Source organism: Saccostrea echinata, unplaced genomic scaffold (assembly GCF_033153115.1).
Source record: "Saccostrea echinata isolate AGI-Se365-2 ecotype Australia unplaced genomic scaffold, CSIRO_AGI_Sech_v1 ptg000016l, whole genome shotgun sequence".
In the NCBI taxonomy this organism is placed as follows: Eukaryota; Metazoa; Mollusca; class Bivalvia; order Ostreida; family Ostreidae; genus Saccostrea; species Saccostrea echinata.
Window position 1 is genome coordinate 24,991,516 of NW_026889765.1, and position 9,591 is coordinate 25,001,106.

Genomic DNA, 9,591 nt, shown 5'->3' on the forward strand with positions numbered 1-9,591 from the left:
TATCAAAGAGTTTTGAGACGTGATTAAAATCCTTTAAATTTTCAATTACATGGAATAAAATTTAAGATTTCAACAAAAAATAAACGTATTCGACTTTATCCGTATTTAACTCAAACAATGTTCATTATTATTAATCTTTCCGTAATTTACTTCCTTTGTACTTATTCAAATATATACATGTATTGCAGTGGTGCAGAAAAACTCATATTGACATTGGTTTATTTCATTCAATTTGTCAGCTTAGATGTCAGTGTTATGACATGTTGAACGCTTAAATATATGCATTAGAAAATCATCGGAATCCACAATTTTTAGTTAAAGTTAATTCTGAGCCCAAAAGATGATGCAAAGCTAGAAAAATCCGTTGCATTTGATGTCAATGAATTATGGTTAATTTAAATGATTCATTTATTGATAAAGGTTCCATTGAAATCTTTAGAGGTTTATGTCGTTTGCAAGGATAGTTATCAATTCCAAAAATCCTTAATTTCATTAAAATAGCCATGTTTTCTTCAAAAATATAAGCTTTAGAGGTGAGAAAAATGACAAACGTTTGTTAATTACAAATATCTTACCTTTAATTAAAGAGAAAGAACCTAGAAGTAAAACGACGAAAACGACCGGAAACTGATTCATACTCAGCTTAGCAGACATTGAACGGAAGTGTTATAGAAAATCATTGCACACATTTATATTTAATTTTACAACATCTCTGATGCAGAACCTGCTTTTCAATTTACAATAAGGACCATTGAAGTAATCAAAATTTGTCATCTTCTAAAAATCTATCATAATGCATTTTCATATAATTTGCATTATTATTCATTTTACATATTATCAGTATAAACAAATTTTCAGTGTTTATGCTCAAAATAAGGGTAGTAAGGCTGTTCGAAATTACCTGAATGTATTTAATGTTAGTCATTACATTTGAGGATGAACTTTAAATTCCTTATTTCTAGAAAGACGTAGATCTACCACTAGCATTCTCTCTCTCTCTCTCTCTCTCTCTATCTCTCTCTCAACTATGTAGATTTCTAGTTTTTACTCTTTTCTAAACATTTTTGCTTTAAATGTTTCAAAATAGGTTTGATAATATTCATAAATTTTTGCACAGGAGTTAAAGGAAAACAAAATTGATTTCCATGATATATTTTGTACTTTAAAGTACTTTTTCTGTGCTCCAGTTGAAAAAAGCTGTTGTATGCAATTCATTATTTAAGTAAAACGTCAAATGGAATATTCCTTTAAAAAAGCAAGTCTTTATCCCTGTAAATCAAAGTAGTTTGACATTTAAATAAGATAATTGTTCGACGCACATTGGACTAAAATGCCAATTTTGTTTTTATTTACTATAATATATTTAGCCTCCAACAATTATCATTTTGGTGCAAAAGGTAAGATTAAACTTTAATTTACATTCTTATGATTATCGTATGTTCTTTACTAGACCAAATATACTTAAATTTTCTCAATTGATGACAAAACAAGATGCTAAGACACTGATAAAAAAAATTTGTAATTTATACATATGATTTAGTCTGTCCTCCATGACTTTTTTCTCTTTTATACCATTATTATATCTACATTATTGCAGATTCCCTATTAATAAACAAACAACAGATTTTATTTTGCTTGTTTAATTTGGCGCTTCTGGCCGCGGTGATCAATTTGCTGGGGCTACCACAGGGCTGCCCCACAATCAACAATCAATACAACAAATGTGACGACCCAAATCGGGCGGATCATGCACTGGGTAGGTCACAAGTGCATGAACGTCACCAATTCAATTATCAATCAAGTTCAATCAATCAATCAATCAATCAAATTCAATCAATCAATCAATTCAATATCAATCAAGTCAACTGCTTGTCAATTACAAGCCAATGCACAAATTCAAATCCTGAATTTCAATTTACATGGCAATAGGATAAACAATGGAATGAGCGTAAGAATATGTGTTGCACTCCTCCAGTTGCGTTGAGGTGCGACGGAATACGCAAACACACAGAATTACCACCGCGACATCGGTTGAAGTGGACGCTGTACCCAGCAGGCAGTCATCACGGAATACGCAAACACGCAGATTTCACCACCTTCACATAGGCTGATGTGGACGCTGGATCAATCAGGCTGTATTTAAGGAATACGCAAACACACAAAATTCACCATCGCCACGTAGGCTGATGTAGGTGCTGGACCAAGCAAGCTGTCCTTAGGGAATATGCGAACACCCATAATCCACCACCGCGACATAGGCTTTTGCGGAAGCTGGACGAAGCAGGCAGTCTTCAGCTACAATGACATAACAAAAAGCAGCAGTATTTGTTCTAAAAACAAGAGGAGGGTGGGTGGGTAAAATTTAAAACATTGCCACAATTTAACTCCCAAAAATTTTCCATGACCTTACCGTTTAATCGATTCTTTGAGAAAGGAGGTAGAAGAGAACTTACTATTAGACTATATACGAATGGACCTCAATTATCCGGAATGATAGCTTGTGACTAAGGGTGAAAATCTATATTTATCCGAATGTACATAACTTATACGGAATAGATAAATATTAGTAGGGTTACTGAAATAAACTCACTTATCCGAGACCAGGCTCGTATAAGTGGTAATATGTATTTATCTTTTTTCTTCTTCTCTTTGTCCTCTTTCACTTTTCTGAGCATGTATATCATATACTTGTACCTCTGACCTGAATTTATATGCTGTAAATATTTTTCATTGTCCTCATGTACCACATATTTACATGGTTTTGAGTGAATAAATGAACTTGAACTTGTCTTTTGTTAAAATTGTTCTGACCTGGCCCCGGGATCATGAAACATCTTAATCTTAAGTCAAAATCTTTCTTATCTGCAGATTTAGAGATTAATTCAATAATTAATCAAAATTTTACAGGCGATTGAAAATTGGACTTAAGTCTAAGTCTGTTTCATGATCCTGGGGCCTGATCAACTGATTTGATTAAACTTTTTTCTTGCCAAGCATTTCTTTTTTCAGAAGACATAAAATAGAAAATTTATTTTTGCACCTTGTACATACATTCAGACAAAAAGTTTGACATTGAATTACAACACCAACATGTCATTTTGAATTCAGACTTACCGGGTTTTATCACAGACATGTTCAGGTCTTGCAAAAATCATGTTGCTATTTTGATTCTGCTTTTTTCATATAAATCGATAAACTGGTGCATACCTTAAGGAAATCTTACTTTTCTTCTTATACCTCCTGCTATTAAAAGTTAATCAAAATGCGGCATTTGATATATACAGTGAAAATATTTTATATAATCTCTTATTTTCATTAAAAAAATGTAATGGTATTTAGTTGTTTTTTTTTTTTTTAATCTAAAAAGACTCTAGAAAATCTGCAAGAAGATAGAAAAAATAAATGTAGAATACGACGATTAGCGATATTATTTAGTAGTACATGTACAGACATTGTAATCATCTTTTGATAGTCATTTTTTCCCCACGTTTATTAGAAAATTGAAAAAAAATGTATGTAAAAATAGACAATATGCAATTGTTTAATTTTCAAATATATATGAATATATGTAAATCTTTTCATCTTAGCTCTCTACTTCAGGAAAACCTTTTGACCCATATCAGCATGATCTATGTAAAAATGGAGGGACCTGTGTACCATACAACGGGGATTTCAGATGTGAATGTGCTGGAGATTATCTCCCGCCGTTTTGCGATTGTAATTATTTAATTTTTCCGAAACTATAATTTAATACTTCTCATTTTTATTCCAAATATTCAAATTTGGTATTGAAACTTCAAATACAGGAAATTTACATGTTATGACCTCTGGTTTGGGAAAAAAACTGATTTGATTATATAAACATCATGTTAAAGACAATATAGATAAAATTTCAACATTCAAATGTACAAGCAGATCTTAATATATCAAAATAAATTTGTTGATAATTTAAAAACACATACCTTCATTTAACTAAGAGAAAAATTTTGATCCTCAATTGAGGTCAAATTCCAACCTAAGCAGCATGAATTGATCAATCTAAAATTTAAAGAAATGTACATGTAATCCAGGCTACGGATTTTTAATCATGTTTCAACTCAAGACTAACAAAAAAAAAAAAAAAAGAAAGAAAGAAAAGAAAAAGAAAGAAAAGAAAATTAACAATTGAAGTGTTGTCATTGTGAAGAATAGCATCAATTCTTTAAAAAAAATTATTTCTTGTAATAGCATTTTTTCTGCACTATAAATATATATTATTTAGCTATGCTGAAGCTGTTTTTATAATATGCTTTTCTTCTATTATTGAGGAGCAATGACGTCATAATATGACATTATAATGGGTATTGAATATACCTTGTCGTGAGAACTAAATATGTTAAAGTATGTTAAAGGAAATTGGTTGTAACCTCTTTTTTTTTTAATTAATCTTAACTTTTAATTTGTTTTCAAAATATCATTTGCATAGAAACGCAGATACCCAACCTTACTCACTTGTGAAACGGGAATCTGCACCACCAGATTATGATTACATATTGATATAAATAGGCTTGATCATGTTTTTTTTTTTTTTATTTTTTCATTGGATCATATGAAAAAATTCAAATTCCTGATGATTCCCTATCCTACTTCGAAAACCCCTGACTTAAAAAACCTCAGTCTTTATAATCTGAGGATGCTTTACTTAAGATTACTAAATCATGACCCTTCTCTATTGAGAACATAAATTTCTGACATGTATACATTTTCAGTTTGAAATTTTGCTACTGTTCCATCCTTTTGCAGGTCTCTGTTTGAATAAAAAAAAATTCTTGAATCTTTGCTTCTTGAAATTAACGTAGTGAAATGTCATCTATTTTCGTAGGATAAGTTTTCCTTTTGAGAGTGAAAAATATTTCATTTGTTTACAAAAATATATATTTCGCCCAAGAGTATTTGTGATTTCACAGATATTTTTCATTACATAGCTATTCGAGAGGGAGGGAAAAATATATTCCTATGTTCACTATCAAACTTTGAGTCTCATTCCTATGATTCGATGAGAGATGAATCTGCTCTACATGGCTTTATATAAAATTCATTTTTTTTTAGCTCACCTGAGCCGAAGGCTCAAGTGAGCTTTTCTGATCAAAATTTGTCCGTTGTCTGTCGGCGGCGGCGGCGTCGGCGTCGTTGTTGTCGTAAACTTTTCACATTTTCATCTTCTTCTCCAGAACTACTGGGCCAATTTTAATCAAACCTGGCACGAAGTATCCTTGGATGAAGGGGTTTCACGTTTTTTCAAATGAAGGGCCACGCCCTCCTCCAAGGGGAGATAATTACGAAATAGCAAAAAATTAATGGCATTATTGAAAAATCCTCTTCTCAAGAACAAGTGGGCCAGGAAAGATGAAACTCATGTGGAATTATTGTCAGGTGGTGTAGATTCAAGTTTGTTCAAATCATGACCCCTGGGGATAGGGTGGGGCCACAATGGACGATCAAAGTTTTATATAGGAATATATAGGAAAAATCTTCAAAAATCTTCTTCTCAAGAACAGCAAAGCTATGATTGGTCATATTTATTTGGAAGCATCCTCAGGTGGTGTAGATTCAAGTTTGTTCAAATCATGACCCCCAGGGGTAGGGTGGGGCCACATTGGACGATCAATGTTTAACATAGGTGTACATAGGAAAAATCTTCAAAAATCTTCTTCTCAAGAACAGCAAAGCTATGATTGGTCATATTTATTTGGAAGCATCCTCAGGTGGTGTAGATTCAAGTTTGTTCAAATCATGACCCCCAGGGGTAGGGTGGGGCCACATTGGACGATCAAAGTTTTACATAGGAATATATAGGAAAAATCTTCAAAAATCTTCTTCTCAAGAACAGCAAATCTATGATTAGTCATATTTATATGGAAGCATCCTCAGGTGGTGTAGATTCAAGTTTGTTCAAATCATGACCCCCGGGGGTAGGGTGGGGCCACAATGGACGATCAAATTTTTATATAGGAATATATAGGAAAAATCTTCAAAAATCTTCTTCTCAAGAACAGCAAAGCTATGATTAGTCATATTTATATGGAAGCATCCTCAGGTGGTGTAGATTCAAGTTTGTTCAAATCATGATCCCCAGGGGTAGGGTGGGGCCAAAATGGACAATCAATGTTTAACATAGGTGTACATAGGAAAAATCTTCAAAATTAAATCTTCTTCTCAAGAACAGCAAAGCTATGATTGGTCATATTTATTTGGAAGCATCCTCAGGTGGTGTAGATTCAAGTTTGTTCAAATTATGACCCCCGGGGGTAGGGTGGGGCCACAATGGCCGATCAAAGTTTTATATAGGAATATATAGGAAAAATCTTCAAAAATCTTCTTCTCAAGAACAGCAAAGCTATGATTAGTCATATTTATATGGAAGCATCCTCAGGTGGTGTAGATTCAAGTTTGTTCAAATCATGACCCCCTGGGGTAGGGTGGGGCCACAATGAACGATCAAAGTTTTACATAGGAATATATAGGAAAAATCTTTAAAAATCTCAAGAACAGCAAAGCCACGGTTTGTCATATTTATACGGAAGCATCCTCAGATAGTGTAGATTCAAGTTTGTTCAAATCATGACCCCCCCCCCCACTCCCTTTTTAGGGGTAGGTTGGGACCACTTATGCATTTAAGCTTTTTAATACTAAACTGATTTTTCCTTTTTTCCTAGCTACAGTGCTCAGGTGAGAGATGTGGCCCTTGGGCCTCTTGTTTTGTTCATTATTAAAAGATTCAAAATGACAAAATTACATTTTCTCAATTTCCTCATTATCACCGATTCCAAATTCCTTTTATATCCAAAAGTGTTTTGAGGCAAGTAAATTGGACTAAGCTTTGTCTTGGTGATTCTGAAGAACAAGTCGAAAATATGAGAATTTAACTAATGGACAAACAGCGACTAGACATTAAGGCGACACAAAATACAATGTAGATAATCAAAAATGCGGATTTAAAACTTTGGTTTAGTTAAGATTAAAGCTCATTATTCTTGATTTACCTTTGTACGTCACTACGTCTTATGACAACAAGGTATAAGAACAATTTTCATAAAATTTAATATGAAATTGATAATGAAATGAATATATTAAGAACGATATGTATGACACTTTTACGGATAAAAAAATCTTTTAATCGGGATAAGTATGGGAATGGGATTTTTGTACATACAAAAATCTATTAAGAGTGATATGGTTTTAGTTTTCCAGGTATACCCAGAGCCGTGCTGGGAGACTAACAGCTGTCCTGTTTGAGGAAAAGGGCATCTTCTCCGACGAATTAAAAGCAGAAAGATGTGAAGATAAGTTTTCGACTGGTAAAATTGTACGTTTTTTTTATATGTACATGCATTAACTTATAATTTTCACTGTTGCGCATGATAAATGAAGACTTACATGGAAAAGATATTGCAGTTTACATGTATAAATTATCATTTCCAAAAATTTCTGATACATACATTCGTTATACTAGTATTTTATTATTTATCAAACATCGAAATAGATATATTTTTAAAACGTATTGCATGATGCTAAAAAATTCTTATTTTCGTTTTCAGAAAGAAGACTTAATTTGTTTCCTTTGATTGGCATTCACTTTTCAAAATTCAAATAAAATTAACTGTCTAGATTGTTGTTGAAGTTTGACAATTTTCAAGATTTCAACGGAAAATATGTCATAGTATTATAGCAATACTCTAGCAATTGGTAAGAAACATGTCAATCAACATACGACATAATGAGAGGTATGCAAAAGTGGTCATTAAAGGATCATAGAATACTTTAAACAAGATATTTTAAAGCCATGTATCATTCCTAATTTGTTGATAGCCTGTCCCTGCTTCAAAGTGAATTAGCTCTTGAGTATCAAATCATTTGGGAGGTACAAACGTCATATGCAGGTGACTGTGGAATATAACCATATAATTTGGGGGAGTTGAAAAGTTATCCGGTTTTTCCTACAGTTTAGTTGTCATTAATGTCTTTAGTCAGTAGATATTCTAGCAGATATTGCAGGCTCAGTGGTGTCTTTTATTTCGAGTTCCATAGAATATGCCAGTATCAAACGGACATACAGTATGAATAAAAATTCCAATAGCCATTTTTATTGATAAATCGTCGTCGATTTATGGAAATGTTGAGTTTTTTAATAATAAATTCTGCGAAGCACAAGTAAAAATATTGAAAAAATCCTAATATACAACCACAAACATTGAATTTTCTGTGTATTATATTTCCTTTCATTTTACCTTTGCCTCTGTCTTTTTTAAAAACAGTGTCATTAGGATGTGACGTCATAGTTAAGCAGTTTGCAAGTCATAGCTTAGTAGTTGTAAGATTGAAAACATTGTAACATGGATTTTAATATTTGGGAAGAAATTGGCAGGTTTATTTCTATCAAGATGGTTAAGTGTCTTATTACAGACCAGAAAATATTTTTTTAATTACTTACTTTGATATCCGTTCACACTGTGACAGAATAGTTATCATTCTGAGAGAATATCCAGAATATCACTTTTATTCAATCAATAAATCACAGTTTTTCACAGTTGAAAATGTAACAAACGGGAAGAATAGTTAGTGCCTCTGGAAATTCCAACAGATTGTTGGTATACTTGGTCTTTAGAAACTACACAGAGCTCGAGGGTGTTGATCCCTTCTCTTGCTTTTGGGCAACACATCTATCAGTTGATTTTTTTTTCTATGGATCTTTTACAGTATTAATTGTATTATACTCAGGTGACCGTTAAAGCCCTTAAAACTCTTGTTGTTGTTTTTTTTTTTTTTTTTTTTTTTTTTTTTTTTTTTTTTTAATTATTTATTTATTTTTTTTTTTTTGTAATTAAGCATTGTAGAGTAAGTTTGTAATGGAAAATTCAGGATGCAAAAGTTGGGAAAATCTGTAGGAAATGCAATGTGTAGATTTCAACTTAAAATACAAAGCTAAACATTTGATGATTCAGAATATTGCTTATGTTTATAACATCTATGCCCTTGTTGCCAAGTTGTTGGCAAATTAAATCTTAAGAAATTGACGATATACGATCAATGTCTAAAAATGTTACCAGTAAACAATGACATTTTAAGGCGTTTGGACATAATTTAAGATTTTTATTGATAGTGGGAAATTATATGTAAAATACATACGACATCATATCAATCTATACACACATCAATGGCGTGTTTTCATTTTGTACTACATGTAGATGTATATTGTACAAAGGCACATGCATGATAGCCGAGCAGTTGACAGTAAATTTATGTCAATTTTATGACTGCATGTGTCATCAATGGCACATGTAGTTTGGTGTTGAGGAACACGTATATTAATGCAAATTTCACCAAAAATATCTACATGTGACAAAGTACAACTTAATGGAAAGTCATACTTCACTACTCTATAACTACGCTCAGTTAATCATGTAGTCTCTTATCGAGGAAGATCAAAGGGACAGCATAAAATCATTTCATTTATTCGTCTAGAGATGTCTTTTTGTCTGTCAATCATTATGTCTCATTGGGACCCTTTTCCAGACTCTTGCGCATATTGAGCTGCATTTACATGTAGATATG

At 32.3% G+C, this 9,591-nt stretch overlaps 1 long non-coding RNA gene across 1 annotated transcript; it reads left to right on the forward strand.

Moving 5' to 3' along the window:
• Nucleotides 1-1,323: 1,323 nt before the first annotated feature.
• LOC133189048 (uncharacterized) lies at nt 1,324-7,646 on the forward strand. Its single transcript, XR_009721391.1, has 4 exons — nt 1,324-1,397; nt 3,601-3,717; nt 7,223-7,345; nt 7,578-7,646. It is a non-coding gene; the product is annotated as an uncharacterized LOC133189048 (long non-coding RNA).
• Nucleotides 7,647-9,591: the final 1,945 nt, after the last annotated feature.